Raw genomic sequence first — 20,291 nt, forward strand, 5'->3', positions numbered from 1 at the left:
AAGGTGGCAGGCACCTGCTCTGCTGTGCACACCCACCTGCTACCGGCGTCATCCACCACCTTTTTTTCAAAGGTAAGGGGGCAAAGGCTCCAAACCCTCAGTAACCACCTCCCTGGAGGGCTTGGCTCTACCCTCAGAGCCAAGCCCTTCCTGACTGGTAAATGCAGGGACGCAGACTCTGAAGGCAGTATCTGGGCCACCAGGGTCTGTCTGGACACTTGGGTCCACCCCCAGCACAGGGAAGACCTCCCCAACACGGAGAGGAAGGAATTTCAACCCTTCATGTCTTCACTCCCGCTGTTCTTTCGAAGGAAGAGGCCCACTCACCCACGGGCCACCAAGGGACACCTCCTCCTCGTGGCTGGTGGCAGCCGTGGCCTTTCCTGGCCGTGCTTCCCATAAGCACACACTTCTTCCTTCTCTTCCAATGGATGGTTGTTGCCCAGCCTGGAAACGAAACGAGAAGCTCCTCGAGGACATGATGTCATCAGCTCTGTGTCTCCACAGCACGGGGCACGCCACGGCGGTTCAAAACTGTCTGTCGAAGGAACTGACCCTCCTGAGAGTTTAACATACCTGCTTACAGAAAGAAGTCTTCCACTTAATTTCATCACTATCTTATTTGTTTTCATAGTACTTGAGGCCAACTTTCAGGACATTTTTTAGAAGCCTTGGCCCCAAGCCTGAAGGGACTAAAATTTTTGCAATTCCTCCTCCCTTTCTGCCTATGTCAAACACAGACATTAAGTATCTTCTTCCCAATTATTTATAACTCTTAGTTGTGATCCATATGTTATCTTGCCAGGCTGTATTATTCAATAAAGATCAACTTTTCAAAAGGACTGTGACATGAAAAAGTTGGGCAGACTATGGAGGTAAACCAGGAACATTTCACTGAACTTCTTCATCTACCATAGCTCTGATCAGAACGAATAAACGGTTTCTCATTCTATCAACAATTCACAATAAACACACAAATGCTTTTATTCATTTTACTCAACAGCTCTTATTACAGCAATAAGTGTTTTTCGTCCACTCCAGCACTGAACTGTCATTGAACCTATCGTGTGTGAACTCTCCCGACACAACTGTGGCTCTGCGACCATTTCTACTTCCTTCTATCCTAACACCATGGCACTGATAAACCCTGGGATCTTTTTCACGAGCCCAAGTACTGAAGGCACCGTGTCGGCAGCCACTAGGATCAATTCACCACCATGCTCGAACGCTGCTAGAAATTTTAGGAGTCAAAATACAACGGATAAAAATCCCCTCTTTACTACAGAGTCCAACCACACATACTGAGTACTTACTCTGGACACAGGACCCTGGCCAGGTCCCCTGATTTCTCCAGCCGAGGAAGCGAAGGGGCCGACTAGAATCTCCCAGGAAACCTCTGGTCGTAACTTCTGCAAAAGGGCTAAGTAGCTGATCTGATTCCCCACTTCCCAACCCACGGGGACGCACGTCATTCAGCGTAAGTTACTTCCTCTGCAGCTGCGAAACAGCTTTACGACATCTTAACATTTTTTAAATGTTTCTGTGCCATGTGCTACGTACACTGGGATGAGGGAGAATTTTCACTCGTTTTTCAGACCATACTCGTATGCCATTTTTGGAAACCCACAAGAAGAATGACTCGGGCCGATGACAACAACAACAAAAAAACCCCAAATAATCAGCTCAAAAAGGGGCAAAGAACTGGAATAAACACTTCTCCAAAGAAGACATATACATCGCCAAGAAGCACATGAAAAGATGTTCAATGTCGCCAGCTATTAGGTAAATGCAAATCAAAACCACAATGAGATCCTAACTTCAACCAATTAAGATGGCTATCCAAAAAAAAAAAAGCAGAAAGTAACACCACATTTTGGCGAGGATATGGAGAAATTGGAACTCTTGTGTGTTACTGATGGGAATGTAAACAGTACAGCCACTGTGGAAACCAGTTTGGCGGTTCCTAAAAATGTTAAACTCACAATTGCAGTATGATTCACTGGATTAATGTGTGATTAATCAGAACTTTCAGGCACGTTCACTCGAATGTTCGTTACAGCAGGATTCACAAACGGTAACGACAACCCGAGCGCCCATCAACAGATGCTCGGGTAAAGAAAGCGGTGGGATGTCATTCAGTCTTAAAAAGGAGTGAGGTTCTGACTCATGCTACAACATGGATTAACCTGGAAAACATTCTGGTAAGTGACATGAGCCAGTCACAAAAGGACAGATACCGGGTGACTGCACTTCTCACAGAGACAGAACCCAGGAAGATGGTCCTGGGAGGGAAGTGGGGCCACTGTCCATGCACCCAGAGTTTCTGTCTGAGGTGGTGGCAAAGCTCTGGAGGTGGGTGGGGACAACGGTCGCACGACGCTGCCCGTGCACTGCACGCCACGGGATGGACCGGACAAAGCTGATCACAATGGTGAACCGTGTGCTCGGTGACTTTACCACAACAAGAAACAAGGCACCAGGCAGGCCTGTGTGAATTCTCCACTTGCCACCACTGTTTCCTCCAATCCTGTTATGGATAATAATCACTATTTAATTCTAGGCAACCTGAAGCATTCACTGGCCACACGCACGCACACAGGCGCACACACACACACAGAGGCTGTGAATACTTGACGGGTTTTCAAAATTAAGTAAGGGCCAGCTTCCCCTTCACGGTGAGGTCGTCTCAGAGCACAGGAGGAGACAGCCTCCCAAGGCCAACCTCCGACCTCCAGGGAGGGATCTGGAGCAGCAGGACGGGGTTCAATGTCGCACTGCTACTCCCAGTGTCGGCCCTGGGGGGAAGGGGAGGAGCCGACTATCAGGACTCACCCCCACGGTTCCCCTGCGGGTCGAAGGGCACCGGGCCGCAGCTGAACTCGACCTGCCCAACCACACGTGGGAGAATTGTAGGAACACGGCAACAGCAACGACACCGCAATATGCTGTTTTATGCCTAGGATGTGATGTATTAAGAATCTGACTTTTAGAAAATGAAATGTATGCAGCTGGCCAAAACTTTGTTATATTAGTGCTGTTGTTTCCCCTACAACCTGAGACACCCCATGTGGCCTTCGAGAGGACCTAGAAGAACTCCAGAACACCTAAAATCACCCTGGTAACTGAACCACAGCCAGTTACCAACTGCTTGGCTCCGTTTCATCTTGCTTCTCAATCCGGCCCTTACCTAACTATAAGCAATGCAGGGCGCCTACTCAAATCCAAGCTGGTTGTTTTTTTTTACCTTTTAATGTCTCCCTCTACACACAGTTGGCCCTGAGTAAATACCTGTTAAATAATTGACTGAATGAATGATCCAAAGTCCAGTTGAAGGACCGCCTCTATCCCATGTGCCAAATTGCAACTGGCCTTTGAAGAAAGAAATAAAGAAAGAAAAAAGCCTAACGCATTAAAAGCACCTGTAAGAGATGCAAATCCCCTCCTATAATATTTTAACTTCATCCCGACTTCTCGAATCACCAGCATGATGGCCTCCCAAAGTGGAAATAGCAGTTCACCTACATTCCCGACAGGGGCCTCCCTTCCAAGTTCCCCAAGCTTCCACCGTGATTTTAGTGCCGGGAGAGAAGAGAGGGGAGCAGGCCCACGAGTGTGGGTCCTTCAGAGGACCCGGAACACCCCTCGGGCCCAGGCGTTCTGTCTCCGGTCTAGTTCGCCCACCCTGCCGCCCTGAGGACGTCGACCTTGAAGGTCAGGAAAACAGTGCGCAAGAGCGAGGTTCTTCCACACAAACAGAATCTCACCTTCCAGATTGTTAATTCAAAGGGAGATTATCCTCGCCTGCTCTTCTGTCAGTTTCAAATCCCCAAACCTACCAGGATTCACTTAAAACCAAACTCGAGTGTTTTCGCTGGAAGAAGCAATCGGGCGAGATGCGAGCCACTGAGCAGCTGGGGACTTTTTTTTTTTTTTTTTTTTTTTGCTGAAGGTTCGGTTTAGTCTTTATTTTTCTAGCTGCTTTCTGACCTTGCTAACACGACTCAGTGAAGGTCGTATTTAATCTTGCAGAGAAATGCTACCTAAGCATTCTTAGGTAGGCTTCAGTAAAAATAAATTGCCTTGGTGCAGTGGATAAGTTTGTTGCTTCAGCCCAATAATTACAGCCAAAGAGAACGAATGAAGGCAACTGTAAAACACCACATTTGATTTCGAAAGAATTTTACCGAGCATATGCTATGGGCTGAGAGTTTGTTAATAACAGTTATTGTTAATAACTAACCCACCAAGAAAGCAGCGGCTCCTAAATGTTTATCTCCAGTTTATCAACAAACACAGCTTATTTACATGCACAAGGAGGTTATTAGTATCACTGAAACATGAATGTCAAAGGAATGGAATGATAAAAGATTTTTTAAAGGCCTAGGTGCAAAAGAGAAAAACCAAACAATTTTTCATCCTGTGCATGTTGAACCTCTAAGGCAAAGTGACACATTCTGGTATTTATGTGCTCAACACATATCCTATCTGGTTTCTACCCCGAAGTAGATCTGTGCCATCCATTCCAAGCTGGAATTCAGCCTCCCCAGCTAAACTTTGCTTTACAGCAAAAAAAATCAAATCAACAAATATTTATCTAGGGCTCACTGCGTATCAAGCACTGGTGGGAATGCAAAGAAACCCAACACAATCCTAGTTCTCAAATCACTTGCCACGTAGGTGTTCTAAACAGAAAAATCCGAGGGACTGACAATTTCTCCGACAGCTCAAGAGGCCAGGAAAGAGCTGGATGTTCGTGGCACACTGCCCATGCGGCACTTTCGGGTTGCTTCTAAGGCCATTCGAAGCGTTTTCCCGCTGTAGGCTGACGAGACTAGGTGAAGTTCATGGGGAGGCCCAGGGACACGCGGGCAGTTGTAACCAAACCAACCGCTTGGACTCAGCTTCCCTTCAGGGCTTCCAGGTTTAGTCCCCGCGGGACAGCTTCTCCCCACGGAGCTCTTCACTGCACCTTGCATGGTCTCCCAGTCCCGCCCCACCTCCCACGGCAGCCACGAGGCCACTGTGCCCTTGGAATGTGACCGGGCTGAACTCGGGGATGTGCGGTGGGCATAAAACACATTTGATTTTGAAGACTCAGAATGAAAAAACAACATGTTTTTATATTAATTACATGTTGAAAGGATACTACTATTTTGGATACACTAGGTAGCACAAAATATTATTAAATTCATTTCACCCACTTTGCTTTTCTAACATTGCTACTAGAAAACTAAAAGCCATACGTGAGGCTCACATTTTATTTGTGTTGGATAGCACCCGGCCAGTCGATACTTTTTGTTTCTTTTTGGCTGTGCTCTGGCGTCCGCCTCTGTACTCCCAGCGGCTCCACCCAACCCTCTTCTCAAAACAATCCAAAAATGGCTCCAATATCTATAAAAGGATCAAAACTATTCTACAGTTTTTTTCAGACACACATTATGAATGTAGAGGCTTCCTCGGTTATGAAAAGTCAGAAGTCAGACTCTGAGCCACACGAGTCACGTGATTCATCCTCCAACAGGACCCCGGTAAAGGTTGGGAGGGGGCGGGACCCCGACTCCCGGGTCCTCCCAGCTCTTCCGCTGCATTTCAGCACCTGAGACCCAGGAATGCGCAGGTGTGAGACAGGGAAGGCCTGCCTTCACTGCCGTTAGAAACCGTTATTTTCCCCTCCCACGCTCCAGCAATTGGATCTGTAGCCATTTGCCTAAACTGACTGCCGTTGTCCAAAGACACCCTTGTCCAAAGACACCCTTGAACGTCTCTACCTCCTCAGGAGGGCTGCGTGGTTATAGATAGGTCCTACCTATCGGTTCCCAAGGTGCCAGGAAGCCCCGTGTCTCTAAGCGCGACNGTGGGCATAAAACACATTTGATTTTGAAGACTCAGAATGAAAAAACAACATGTTTTTATATTAATTACATGTTGAAAGGATACTACTATTTTGGATACACTAGGTAGCACAAAATATTATTAAATTCATTTCACCCACTTTGCTTTTCTAACATTGCTACTAGAAAACTAAAAGCCATAGGTGAGGCTCACATTTTATTTGTGTTGGATAGCACCCGGCCAGTCGATACTTTTTGTTTCTTTTTGGCTGTGCTCTGGCGTCCGCCTCTGTACTCCCAGCGGCTCCACCCAACCCTCTTCTCAAAACAATCCAAAAATGGCTCCAATATCTATAAAAGGATCAAAACTATTCTACAGTTTTTTTCAGACACACATTATGAATGTAGAGGCTTCCTCGGTTATGAAAAGTCAGAAGTCAGACTCTGAGCCACACGAGTCACGTGATTCATCCTCCAACAGGACCCCGGTAAAGGTTGGGAGGGGGCGGGACCCCGACTCCCGGGTCCTCCCAGCTCTTCCGCTGCATTTCAGCACCTGAGACCCAGGAATGCGCAGGTGTGAGACAGGGAAGGCCTACCTTCACTGCCGTTAGAAACCGTTATTTTCCCCTCCCACGCTCCAGCAATTGGATCTGTAGCCATTTGCCTAAACTGACTGCCGTTGTCCAAAGACACCCTTGTCCAAAGACACCCTTGAACGTCTCTACCTCCTCAGGAGGGCTGCGTGGTTACAGATAGGTCCTACCTATCGGTTCCCAAGGTGCCAGGAAGCCCCGTGTCTCTAAGTGCGACTACTTGAAAAGAAATGCAGCTCAGACCTTAGGGACACCCCTGGTTGTACAGAGTGCGGCCCACACACAGGTCCATCGGTTTTCACACGCCACCTGGGTCTGGGGACCAGCGCGGCCGCAGCACCCTGGCTGCCAACCTGGGTGGAGAGCTCTTTTCTCCTACCCCAGGGTCCTGGGCGTACGTGAAGTGGGCTAACAACGCCTAGGCCTTTCCCAGGCCTTGACCAAACAGTGGGTCCCAACCCAATCAAGGAGCCATCCAAGGATCGGAAACTAGCAAGACCTGGGGTGGGGCCTTCTCTTGTCACGGGCTGGGCCAGCCCGGACCCTCCAGCCTGGCTTCATGCATCAAAGCAGAGAGAACGCCGGAGGGGCCTGGTCCACACACAACATCCTCGTGGGCCACGGCCAGGGTGCTCAGCCTGGCCTTGCACTTGCCGGGGGTGAGGTTGTGTGAGACACAGCAGAGTCGACTCCAGAATGTTCTTCTGCTTATAAAAGTAACTGTGCTGTTTTATGAACTGTAAAAAGTACAAGTGTTTCAAGGTTTTGAAAAACCCACAATCCCACCATCCAAATGTTTTCTTCCGGGCTTTTTTTTTAAATGATGTACACACAAACACACACACATTTTAAAAATAAAATTCAGGTCACAATCCAGTAGCCTCTTTTTCTCCCCTCAACCTGTGACACAGGCCTTCTCCCGTCATTAAAGGCCAGCCCCTGACTTTCGTAAGCCACGTACACTCACGGTCTGGGTGTGCCGTATTTCACTTGAATGGGTTCCTACCGCTGGGCATCTAGGTTGTTTCCAAGTTTTCACTATAACAAAAGCTAGTTCAAGAAACATCCTTGTACACAAATCTTCGTCCCATCTCTGGTTACCCCACGTGAGTAAGTTCCTAGAAGAGGAATTACTGGAACAGAGTTGAACCTTTTTAGACCTTAAGTTCATAGCACTAAAAATTCCAGAAAGTTAATGTCAACGCGCAAGTCCAACTGTGACCCGGAGCACTTATGTTAAAGTCAGGGGCCCGCAGGATCCAGTCACGGCATCAGCAGCTCACTGTTGGCCTGTGCTACCTGCTCCTCGGGGGGGACACCTGATTCCCTAGCCCCCGCCCACAACCTGACAAAAATAAAACAGCAGCAGGAAGACGGACAGGGGAAGAGAGGGGGGCGCAGGAGAGCGCGCGCAGCACTCTGACCTATGTTAGCAACACGTGCCTTCCTCTCCGGGGCCAGGCTTGCCTCCCGGGCAATTTTGGATTCAGTCTGAGGCCTCGGGTTGGGAGAACCATTCCTCCATCCTCTCGGCTTCCATGCTACCTCTCAGGTAGTTTGGGCCATGCCTGGGTGACAAGCCACTCAGAGCCGGCTGTTCACTTGTGAGAAGTTGGCCGAGGCCTAGCAGTTTCCCCACCAGATATGAGCATCCCACCCACAAAAAAGCCAACTTCCAAAGTCAGAAGTGGAGGGTCCTCTAGCATTTCAACTGGCCCGTGAGTTCCTGTCAGTTGACCACCAAGCAGCCCTCCCCCGCCTCCCAAATGCTGTCCACACTCTCCTGGCAAGACAACGTCCGCCCCCCTGAGCTCCTCCTTTCCCCCCGAGAGTTCAGGAGGCACCAGTCTACTCTCCACCTGGTTCTCTGTTTTCCTCAACTCATCCACCAACGGCCACCGTTCGATGACACCCCCGCCCCCCCCCCCCGCACTGTTGCCCGCCACTGCACACACCCACTAGCGCCCTTCCTGGGTCGGGGACACTCTTCCTACCACAGTCATTTTTCTCGTCGCTTCGATCATTCTGGGGTGAGGAGAACAACAACAACAACAACAAAGAAACCAGCTATCTTCAAAACTAACACGTGAGACACTAGTTGAAATAAAGCAGTTTGCACACAGTTCCTTCTCACTCTAAATGCCAACCTCCCGACGCAGGAAAGTCATTCAGATCCCAAGCTGATGGGGCTGGGACGGCGTACTCCATCTCAAAGGGTTTTCTTTGGATCCTCCAAAAACCTGACAGTCATAAGCTCAGTAAAGAACAAGTTAAACTGGAAGCTCATCCTGCCCTTGATCACAGTAGGTGTGTAAGCAGTACATGCTGTTACACAGCAACAGACTTCCACACACACCTGAAATTATTGGTGAGAATTACACAGCAAGTAATTAACTCTCAGAAGTGTTTGTTGAATGAAACCTGGACAGGCCTTTACCGCACAAAGTCCTAAAGTAAGATACTGTATTGAACTAAGTGGGCCTTGCCCTTGAGATAACAATGCCTCGGATCCACCCTCAGAAAAAACCACATCATCTTGTCTCTCATACAGGTGGGGCATCAGACAGGCCCATCAGGCCTGAGGCACGCAGAGACATTTTTGTCCAACTCTAACTCTTTCTTGCTTATCAAAGCTAAATACTACACGGAAAAGGGGACCACAAGCCAAAACCGAGACACACAGAACCAATCCCCAACTCTGTACGTCCTTCCCGGACAAAGAGACAGACCGGTAACGCGAAGAACTTCTGGCCTCTTCACAATGGACAACTCAAAGTTTCTCAGTCCTAACCATTCTGCCACTTTCCTATGACAAGTGGGGTCAACACGGGGAGGGCCCACAGGGACGACCACAGACTCCCTGTTCAAAGCTCTGCCGAAAATGTGGGTGTTAGGCTCCATCTGCTTAACTTCCAACCGGACACAGCCTCTGAGCCAATGGAAAAACAGAAAGATTTGGCTCTGGGAGGGGAACCTGGATTCAGCGCTTCTCCACCTTTGCTCTGGCCCACACACCTGAGGGACAGGGATCCCGGGAGGGACAGGGGCCCAGGACACACCAGTGAGGATCAGAGGCTCACTGGAGGGGAGGGGGTATTCCTTAGGGCCGGAGAGGCAAGGAGAGGAAGGGCTGTCGGTAAGCCTCAAATCGGAAGGTCCCTCTGTGGTTTCTAAAAGCCCCTCCCCCTCCCCCTAGGTGATTTTGATGCACACACGAGTCCCACCCAAAGACCACAGAACTGTGCAGACCCATTTTACAGATGTGAAAACTGAGGTCCAGAAAGGGGACATGGTTGGCCAGTTAATAAAAGAGCTGAAAATCAACTCCAGGCCTCTGGGCTCTTGACTTCAGGCACCTCCCACGACACAGAGCTTTGGACGTGGCTGGCTATCACAAATATGTAATTAAATAAAATAAAGGCTCCCTGTTTGCGTTCACTTAATAATATAATTCCTGGGTCACCACAGTAGTTCTAATCCAGGGGTCACTGGATCCAAGGCAGAACTCAAAAGTTACTGAGGGCCGGGGAGGGCCCTGGGCTAGTTCCAAAACCTCAGAAAGCCTAAAAGGACCATGCCTTCACGTAGAAAACAACTACCTGGGATGTCCAAAACCCCACTTTCGGGCTGGAATTAGATCAACCAGATTGGATATCTCTAGTTCTCCCAGTGTACCAGGAGCTCCGATGGGAAGGCATGCGTGTTTCTGAGTTGACAACTAGGGGTGCGAGCCGGCTTCCTACCGAAACGCAGCTCATCTCAGAGACAGTTTGTTGGAAGGTGGAGCTGGTGATCGGGAATCATTTCAAAGGGACTGCTGAAGGTAAAAGGCTTGCTGGTAGGGCCTCCTACAGGCTCGTGCCCTCAAGGCTGGGCGGGGTCCTGGGGCTGACCTCACAACTCAGCCACAGGAGCTGTGATCTGTGGGCTTCATGTCCTGCCTATGTGTTCATCTTGATATTTTACAAAAAACATTGGCTTTGGGCTTAAATCTAGACTCTACGGATAACTTACTGTTCTTTGCTGAAAAATCAAGATTTAATCAAACCTCCTCGCTCCCATTCCCACCATGAGGACCACTCACAACCCTGCCCAGGGCGAATACTGGCCACACACACTCAGGCCCGACGTAAGGTACCACTGGGTCAGAAAGCCCTGACCTCCCATCCCACTCAGATGAAAGAACCAACTTTACTAATGATGACTGACATTTCATAGCAATTCATATTATTTTCATATACTACTTTATGTATTCTTATGTTAGACACTGTAAACATACACTATGTATTCTATTTATTTTTACATATGTTGTCACATTATTTCCACATCTATAGCAGTGGACACATAGTAAGCATTCAATAAATACAAGCTCGCTGAGTCCCTTTAAAGATGTAAGAGCAAAATCCTAGAATCAGCTAAGGGCATACCTGTAATAACAGATAATGAGTTGGGACTGAAACTTTGATGCAGAAGATTCAGACTAAAGCACAGGGAGTTTGGGAAGGTCTTTTTCTGATCTAAGGCAGGAAAATACGCTAGTCCAACCATCGTTACTTCACTTGGTCTCCATGAGCACCATGTAACTTTTCTTTTCGCCAAAAAAAAAAATTCACCGACAACATCGTAATTCATTGTTAAACACTTTGCTGCTTTACAGGAACATTATTCCCGTTAAATTCCTCACCATTATTTATATAGTCTCAGAATAAGTAGCCCCTTCTGGCTGAAAATTCTGTAAGATAAATCGAGTGTTTGTTTCATCCATAGTCAGGATTTCCTGGCTTTTTAAAATTAATAATAATATCCTGGATGGTGTGGCTCAGGGGATTGAGCGCCGGCCTGTGAACCAAAGGGTCGCTGGTTCAATTCCCAGTCAGGGCACATGCCTGGGTTGCGGGCCAGGTCTCCAGTGGAGGCGGGTGGGGTCGGGGCACGTAAGAGGCAACCACGGCTTGATGTTTCTCTCCCTCTCTTTCTCCCTCCCTTCCTCTCTCTCTAAAAATACATAAATAAAATCTTTTTAAAAATTTAAAAAGCATACTTAAAAAAAAACAATAATCTGATAGAATTCCGTAAACTCATGCCTTACACATTGGTAGACTGCTGTAACTTCCGGAATCTTCCTTTCATACACAGTATCTTATCTGTCTCCCAGAGCAACCCGATCAGATAGACGGTTTCGTATTATTATTACCTTCCGCAGAACTAACCCCAGGTGATGACTGTCTCTGTTTTTTAGTTGTGTACTGACAGCTCCCCAACTAGAACGCAGTATCCCTGGGGCGGGGGTGGGGGTAGGGGGGAGAGGTTCCGGTTGAACCCACAGTGCCTAACCCTGTGTCCTCCGCAGACTGGACGTTCTAGGGAAATGCATTAAATGAATAAAGGCCTTTGTCTGCTTGAAGCCCTTTCTGGTACGCAGCACATAATGGAACTGTGTCCCGCATGCCCTGCTTAGCGCTCAGGGGTCTGTGCCCTATCAAAAGGGAACTGTATGGAAATTCTCTCAAAACTATAACAGAGCTTACACTCGATGGTACTCAGAAGTCCCATATCCTTGGAAACGTGAGAATTTCAACGCACGTCAAATGCCAACACCCAAAATTCCAAACTGTCCCCTGTGAAGTTTAAACATCTTTAACTAGCTCTGGTACATTGAGTATTTGCCCAAGGTAGTGTTTCAAAAAGCTAAAAGTGAGGCCATAGTTCACAGATCTGTCAGAACTTTCACACAACCATTTGTTTGCCTGAATTTGCTTCCAATTTAAGTATAAATCCTTATTTTTGATTAGGATGACATTTCACAGGTAATTCCATCGGAGACACGTGGAATTGTCTCTACTTTTTCGAGGTTAGCAGGAAAAAAAGGACAACTCTCTGAGAATGAACTATATAAATGTTTAATATTAAGAAGCAGTTACAAATCATGACAGATAAGGACTCTTTGATCTCAGAGGCCAAAATCTACCTTCTTACACAACAGGCTAAGTTATAAATTATAATCATTCACTAATTACAGTCGAATGACAGACTTGGCCACGTCAATCAATAGATGGTCCAAGGCTGCCCCTTAGAAACGTCATTTTACATTCTAAATATTCCTCCTCCTGAAGTTTCCTTAAAAATGGATGTTTTAGGTTTCTCCCCCCGCCCCTTACTCCATTAAAAAAGGGGGGAGGGGGATGATAGGGGGTTGAGAAAACTAGAGAAGCCAGAGTGTGCGGGCCTGATGACATTAAACAGGGACGGCCTGCCCTCGAGGCTGGAGCAAGCATCTGCCTAACATCAAGGCGCTCTGCGCCGGGCCTCCCCAGTCTCCAGACCCGTCTGCACCTGCCCTGGAGCATCAGAAACTGCCCGCCGCGAAGTTCCAGCCTTTATTCGCCATCGGTCTGAAAACTAATAAATGACTGCAGGCTTGACAGCGACCTTGGTGATTCCTGAAAAATCCACCAGAGGAAATGTCACTCTCCTCTACCCTCCCGAGCCATTCATCAAAAGCAGGCCGAGTCACAGCGACAGGGCGGCCAGTGGCAGAAGGCCACTCAGATATAGGAAGATTCTGCATTTTCTCATTCCCGAACCAAGGAACCGAGGACCAGGAGCGCAGCCCACGCTGGAGGGAGGAGACTGAGGAGGCGGGCAGCGCGTAAAATGTCCCCAAGTTCGAAACTCTATCCTGGGAGGTCAAAAAACGAGTGAAACCGGAGCCAAGCCGCTAATAGGGGGCGACCTCCACTGCCTGTCTCAAAAGTCGCACTTACAGGTGACGAGCAAGGGTCGTGCCTAGGCCGCCCCACCCGGGCCCCTAACTGGAGAACGGAATAGCGCCTTTGCGCCTGGCTCAGGCTGCCAGCCTCCTTCCCTTTTCTCCTGTAAAGGGGCAAGGGGGTGAGGGCGTGCAATGCCCCAAGACCAAGGGCCAAAGAGGGATGCCGGCGAGTCCCGGGAAGGAGACCGAGTTACATCCTGCAGCCCTGGAAACTTGCAAAGGCTTCCGGAACCGACCCCCCCAGGCCGTGGCACCGGGAGCGGCCGAGCGCCACGACTGGCCGCGGCGGGCAGCGCTCGGGGACGAGCCCGGCGGACCAGGCGGAAAGGAAGTGGCGGCCGCGGCTCTGCACCAACCCCGTTCGGCCGGCGGGCGAGTGCCCCACGGCGCCCAGAGCGGGGTCAGGGGGCGTGGGGCGGGCAGTCAGGTCCCCAGCCCGCCGCGGCCCCAGGTCCCCCAGGAGACGCGGGCCCCCAAGCGTGCCAGCAGGGCACCGCTCGGTCCCCGGAGGCTCCCCGCCCCCACCTCGCCCGCTCCGTAGTCGAGGCGGGTCAGGCCCAGCGCGCGAGGCCGGCTCCGGGCGCCCGTGGGGACCCAGAGGCGCCTGGCGCTAGGCCGCGGCCAGGGCAGATGACCCTTAGGCGCGGCGCACCCCCGGGACGCGCCTCCAGAGCCCCCCGCGCGCCCGGACAAGTGCAGTGACAAAGCCCCCAGCCAGGCCGGGCGCTGGCCGACGGGAAGGAGGACGCGTCGTACCTCCCGAGCGGCGGCGGCGGCGGCAGCGGCCCAGCCCCGCGGAAGCCGGGCGCGCCGGCCAGGCCCGGCGCCCTGCCCGGCTCCGAGCTCGCGCGCCCGGGATCCTTCCCCGATCCCGGCGGGCGGGCGCCCCATCAAGTTTCCTCCCGCCCCGGCGGGCGGCGCCTCTCCCAGCCCAGCGCGGGCAGCCGGGCGGACGGTGGGTGCCTGCTTATTTACGCCGGAGGCTGCCTGCACAGGCGCAACCGCCGGGCACGGAGCAGGACCCGCTCCCCGCTTTCGGATCTGGGGGCGCCGGCGTCTGTGCACACGCACACACTCGCACACGATCAATCCGTTGTAAAAGGAGGCCCGACTCCAGCGGACCTGCACCCCCACACACCACACCTGGGGCGCGCAGTCACACTGAGCAGGTCAGTGTCCACGGAGCCACCTCTCCGTGTCTGCAAATCCAAAAGTGAAATTAAACCTCCACCGACCTCCTCCTCCTCCTCCTCCCTCTTTACCTCCTCCTCCTCCTTGCAGCCTCAGCAGCCCCAGCAGCAGCAGCTACACCAGCAGAACCTGCTTCCCCTAAAATCAGATGATCCTGAACCGCGCGGGCTGTTCCTCCAAAAATCGGTATTAATATTTATGAGCCCCAGCATTCTCCGTCTGCAAAACATCATGTCAGACCATCTGGACACACACACACACACACACAGCCCCTCCGGTCCTCATAAACATGCCCTCGCGAAAAACACACTCGCACAGTCACAACTATTATTGGAAAAAAATGTTACCTCTCGAGTGTGCTTTTTCACGCTACCAATGCAATTCCGCAAGATTTAAGTTGCTAGGGTGTGTGAAATGGAAATGAAAGCCCGTCAGTTGAATAATCGCAGGAGCAAAACTAAAAGTTACTCCCCGGCTTGCCTGAGAACAGTCCAGATCGAAAGCAAAACAAGGAGAGGAAACCGAGGAGCCGAGGCTGGAAATCCCCCCGCCCCCCGCCCCGCTGCGCCCGCCTCCCTCCGCCCTTCCTCCCCAGTGTTTGTTTCGGGCTTGTGCAACCGGGCGGGGGGGCGGAGGGCGGGCGCGCCGCGGCCGCGAGGTGCGGAAGTTCGCCGCCGCCGCTCATTGGCAGGCCCGGCGGCTTTCATCATTTCTCGAAAAGTCTATTTCATTTTCACTTCCCCACGTCGCGGCAGCGGGAGCAACAAGCGGCGGCTCGTGAGTCTGTGGGAGGCACGTGGGGCGCTCCCACGCGCCGCGCGAACACGCGAGCGCGGTGGGGTCGGGGTCGGGGGCCGCGGGGGCCGCGGGGGCCGCCCGGGGGCGGTGGCTGTCGGAGGGAGGGCGGGTACCTGGCCCTGCACCCTAAGGGATACTTACTGGAGGGTGGGAAGGAGGGGGGCGTCCCGGGAAGCACCGGGGCGTCCACTCGGTCGGAGGGGCAGGTGTAAGTGGTGTTTAGAGACTTTGTAACCCAGTCCACTCAAAGGAACAATTAACTGGCAAAACAACAGTACTTAGGGCTGGCGTCCTGAACCCTTTGAGCCCTTATCAGGGGCTGAGGGCGTAACCACTTGAGGGGCTGCCGCTATCTCGGGCACCACCTGCCGCTCGCTCGGCGATAAGGACGGCCTTCCCCTGGGAAGTCGGGAGTAGCGCCCCGCACGGTGTCCTCGGCCTGTGCCACTGCAGTTGCCTTTACAACCCAAGGACATGGTCAAGGATGCGAGTTAACAGCCCAAGGACATGAGCAAGGATGAGAGTTAATGTTTCCTAAAAATGTCGGTCGAGGCTGGCTGGAGCAGATACCGTTTTGGCCTCCTTAACTTACTACTAGCGGGGCATCTTTGGTCAGGATAAGGGCTCAGTTTGCAAGGCTGTAAAATGGGGGAGAAAGAGAGAATGCAGGAATATAGGTGCAGCTGTAAGGAATACCTGTCACCTTAAGGTATACCATTCACTTGGGACCTGCTGGGTTTGGGTCCTTGCTTTGAAAGCACTGATCCTCAACCGCGAATACCTGTTTCTTTCCCCACGGTGAAGTCTCATCAGGCTTCTCCCAAACTTCTCTCCCCAGAGAAGGTCCTTTCCCGAGAGGCCACAGCCATCTAGAGGGAAACACTTTTCTATGATAGAAGCGTAAGTCTAGCACCCCTCTTTGTCGCAGAAGTATTGAATTCTACAGACTGGACAAAGAAAAGTGCCCAAGTGTGCAGAGGTGGGGATGAGACAGAGGACGGTTCAGGACTCTGTCTGGTGGCATCTGAGAGACAGACCTCACAGGCAGACATGTCCCACCCCTCTCCCAGAATCCTGTCTGACACAGCCACTCCCTCGTTCATCTCGCACAGCAAGGCCACTGCCGGCCATCAGAGCCACACTGTACAAACTCTGTAGGACAGTACTCCACCCACCTCGTGGGCCCATACAACCTATTAGTGATGCTTTCTTTCCCTCAACTAACATGGTCGTGGACAGGCTCTGAGAGTTTAAGTGGAACTGTGCACAAAGAAACCAGTTTTACCGTGAGCTAATTGATGGAAACAAATGGTAAGTTCGGCATCTCATCAACATTACAATGGAAGAACATGGAACCGAACAGTGTTGTTCAAGGACCTGCTGCCCTTCCCACCCACAGTGTCCTGCAGACCAGTCGATGCCGCTCCCAGGTCTCCCTGGGCCTGGGCCTCGCTCCTTCCCCACCGCATGGCTTCATTCACTTATCGCAGTGGGCTTGCTCCCTGTCTCCTGACTGGGACACCTCCAGGCAAGCAGTCACGCTGCTGTCCAAGTTAAGGAGAAAATTAACTTCAGGTAAGGCGCACTGCCAACCCTCACTTCTCAGTGAAGTCCACATCGTTTGACAAGACGTATAAAGTCTGTCATAATCTGCCACCAAACTACTCTTCGAGTGGCACCTCTGCTCCTGTGCCCCACGAGTCTGAACCCCTTCCCTTGTCAAAGCAGCTGTCATGCTTTTTCCTGAAGAACAGAGCCATCCTCGTGTTCATCGTTTGAGTCTTCACGTGGAGCCCAGCGCATAGGCACTCAGATTATTTGTGAATTAATAATTACTTGGTTCCCATCCATTATTTTAGACTTCATTATTCTTAATCCTCACCCAAGGACATGCTTGTTGATTTTTAGAGTAAGGGGGCGGGGGAGGGAGAGGGGGAGGGAGAGAAACATCAGTCAGTTGCTTCCCTTATGCCCAACTGGAGACCAGCACCCAGGGATGTGCTCTGACCAGGAATTGAACCCAAGCCCTTTGGGTGTATAGGACGATGACACCTCAACCAAGTGAGCCACACCGGTCAGGGCTTAATTTTTTTATATATAAATGCAACCCATGTGTATTGAACAGAACGCAGAAAATCCTGAAAAGTTGAATGAAGACAGTCCACCACCTGCAATTTCCCCAATCAGGAATAGACCCGTTGCTATTTTCAGGTTTTCCTTCTAGTGATTTTTCGAAATGCTGTTTCCACTCCTCATCCTCTCCATCTTCTGTGTGACATTTGAAAGTGCTCGTCACGCCGCCCATTTTCCGCAGTGTCAGATCCCTCCGTCCTGTCCTGCGTCTTGGCCGGCTCCTCTTCTGTGCCAGCCCCTAAATTATGGTGTTCCCAGACTCCCTGTCCTCAACCCTCCTATTTTCTCATTCAGCGTTCTTTCCCCTTGCATGCCCTCCCCTATGCCCAGAGTTTTAGTTAGTTAGCTCCAAAATGGGTGACTTCTGAGCCCTGGGTGCATTCCCTCCTAGATGTTCTTCAGAGTAAACACATCTACAACTAAACTCGAAACACCTTCCCCTACGACCCTGTCTTTGTCACTTCATTGACCAACCAGGGAGCTGGGAGGCATCGCCAGCTTCGGCCTTTCCAGAGGCCTGGGAGCCCCCTGAGGTAAGGCTGTTGTTTCTAATTTTCCAGGCCCCTGGGCTCAGAAAGCAGAGAATGAACTTCACTCTGGCCTCAGGCCCTTGATGACATGTCACTGCAGACAGAAAATGTAAATTCGACCCCCAAATCCACGTGGTATTGATGTACACCGTCGAGAAGTATTTCTCAGCCCTTTGATGAGATGCATATGGTCATAAATCTCTGTAGGGAAAGTGGATCGATAGAGCAAAATATAACCATTTGGAAGTCTCTGGGAAAAGTAACCTGTGCTGTACGGAGGAAATCTGGCCAGACACCGTGGTCTCACGAAAACCATTGTTCGAGCCGTCTGACGAAACCAGAGTCACTTTCTGAGTGCGCACCAGCCGTGAAACGGAACATCCTAAAAGGAGACCTGCCTGGATGGGTTTCAAGGGAGCAGAGTCAGGGCCGGGGTCACTTGGCCGCAGTGATGGCTGTCTCCATGAATGCACCTCAAGCACAAAATTGAGAGATGCATTCAAGGTGAACCCCTTTCAAGTGGGTTTTTAATTCATTTTTTTCTAATAAATGAGAATAGCTTCATCAAATAATCATTCAGGTACCAAACTTGATTCCTGCCAAGGAACTTTTCCCAGCTGTGGGAATATAGCAGCGAACAAAGCAAATGAAGCCCTTGGCCTTCCAGAAGCTTTCTGGCAGTCTAGTAAACTCACCCCCTGGCTGTTGTCAGATCATCTAAGCCATGGCACCAAGGTCACCTCCTCCTGTAATCACAGCTGTACCTTAAGGATGTGGACTGCGATGGTGCACTGCTGAAGTGTCCAGGACCTACAGCTATGATTAAACCCCTCGGCCAGCTGATGCCACCTCTCCCCCAGCCACGGAGGTTCTCCTCCCTTGTGCTGGGATTCAGGGCCATACAGCCAGGGAACCAGTGTGCCGCACTGGCCAGAGCAGCTGGCCGGTGAAAAGCCATAGGTTACAGCACCGCATTGCGAGGACTGTTCTTGTGAAGTGCACGTTGAGTAACCACACAGCCAAGCAAGACCTCAGTTGTGACCACAGAACTGTGAAGACGTTGAAGAAGCTGTCAAAGGTTAAAGGTGACAGGCATCGAGTTGGAGAATTTCCGGACAATTACTTCATATGAGAGTTGCTCCCATTTCATTGAAACTCTGAAATGAAGTTCATTTTGTTACAATTATTCCCTGAAAATCATGAATTTAAATTGAATGATATAAGAGATTGCCCAATCCTCAGTAAGAAATACAAGTTTTGTCCTAGTCTTCTGATGAAGTAAGGGAAAAATACTCTTTGAAATGTGTTTTGCTGTGATTTCTTTGTTGCATCCCTAATGGCTTTGAAATATTCATTAGTTCTCTAAGGTGATAAAATATAAAGTAGTGCTTTTATTCCTTTATAGTCAGAAGGAAAAATCACCTATAGTTTTGCCTTGAAATTCTTTCTTTAAAAAGAATTACTGTAATAATTTCAAGTATCAAAATATTTTAAACAAGGAATAAATTTCAAATGTGCAGCATCAATTCAGCAAACCACGTGATTCGCTGCATCTGCGTATTTGAGGAATTGTTTTGTTACAGTTTTCACAATTTTTCTGCAAGCTCCTCACTCAGCATGTGAAGGTCGTCGCTGACATTCAGCGTGTCCTCTTCCCTAGACAGCCTGATGTTTGGAAGTTTGCCAACCAGAAAGACAGAAGAGTGTCATAAAACAAAAAACAAAAAACTGAGAGTATTTTTAAATTCCCTCACTTCCTGGAAAAAACTCTATCTCCTCTAAATCCCAAATGTGCCCAACAGTCGATGTGCACTATTGGCGCCGCCTGCAGGGTCTGGCTCCAACTCCGGGGCATTCCCACCCTTGTTCACTGAGCACACACCTAGAGCGGCCCTGAAGGCAATCAGGCCAGGACAGGCCCAGTGCTCCCGGAGGGAGGTGACCTCCGCAGACGGACAAGCAAGCCAACCAATGAAAGAGCCACAGATTTCCATTTGGGTTGAACTTTGGTAGAAAACACCTGCAGATCTAGATGGTCAAGGAACCACTGACCAAATGACTTGTAAGCTAAGATTTGACGAATGACAGAACACTGGATTAGTTTCCCAGGGCGGCCATGACAAAGTCCCACAATTTACTGTCTGATGGTTGCAGAGGCTGGAAACGCAAACTCACGGTGTCCACGGGGTCGGTTCATCCTGACGGCCAGGAGGGAGGGCTCTGTTCCACGCCTCCAAGCTGCTGGGTGTGTGCCGGCCATCGCTGGCCTGCAGAAGCATCCCCCCAAACGCTGCCTTCATCTTCACGTGGTGTTCAGCTTGGGTGTGGGTCTGCGTCCCAACTTGCCCTTTTCCTAGGACACTCGTCACGTTGGGTTAGGGGCCCACCACACTCCAGAGTGATCGCATCCTAAGTACATCTGCAAAGACCTGGGGTCACA

At 50.5% G+C, this 20,291-nt stretch overlaps 1 protein-coding gene and 1 long non-coding RNA gene across 4 annotated transcripts in view; one reads left to right on the forward strand and one right to left on the reverse strand.

Annotated features, from left to right (window-relative positions):
- The window catches only part of IRF2 (interferon regulatory factor 2), a 73,245-nt gene extending 58,351 nt beyond the window's left edge, over positions 1-14,894 (reverse strand). Inside the window, exon 1 of one of the 3 annotated variants that reach the window (XM_037055156.1) lies at positions 14,738-14,894. The gene's annotated coding sequence lies outside the window, so the exon portion shown is untranslated. Of the gene's footprint in view, positions 1-14,342; positions 14,424-14,737 lie in introns of those variants that run through there. The other 2 variants (XM_037055152.1, XM_037055153.1) reach the window with 2 other exon arrangements.
- A 23-nt stretch (positions 14,895-14,917) lies between these two features.
- Positions 14,918-19,367, forward strand: LOC118993072 (uncharacterized). Its single transcript, XR_005067769.1, has 2 exons — positions 14,918-15,167; positions 15,993-19,367. It is a non-coding gene; the product is annotated as an uncharacterized LOC118993072 (long non-coding RNA).
- The last annotated feature ends 924 nt before the right edge of the window (positions 19,368-20,291 follow it).

Source organism: Sturnira hondurensis, unplaced genomic scaffold (assembly GCF_014824575.4).
Source record: "Sturnira hondurensis isolate 20B ecotype Veracruz unplaced genomic scaffold, ASM1482457v3 Scaffold0008640, whole genome shotgun sequence".
Lineage (NCBI taxonomy): Eukaryota > Metazoa > Chordata > Mammalia > Chiroptera > Phyllostomidae > Sturnira > Sturnira hondurensis.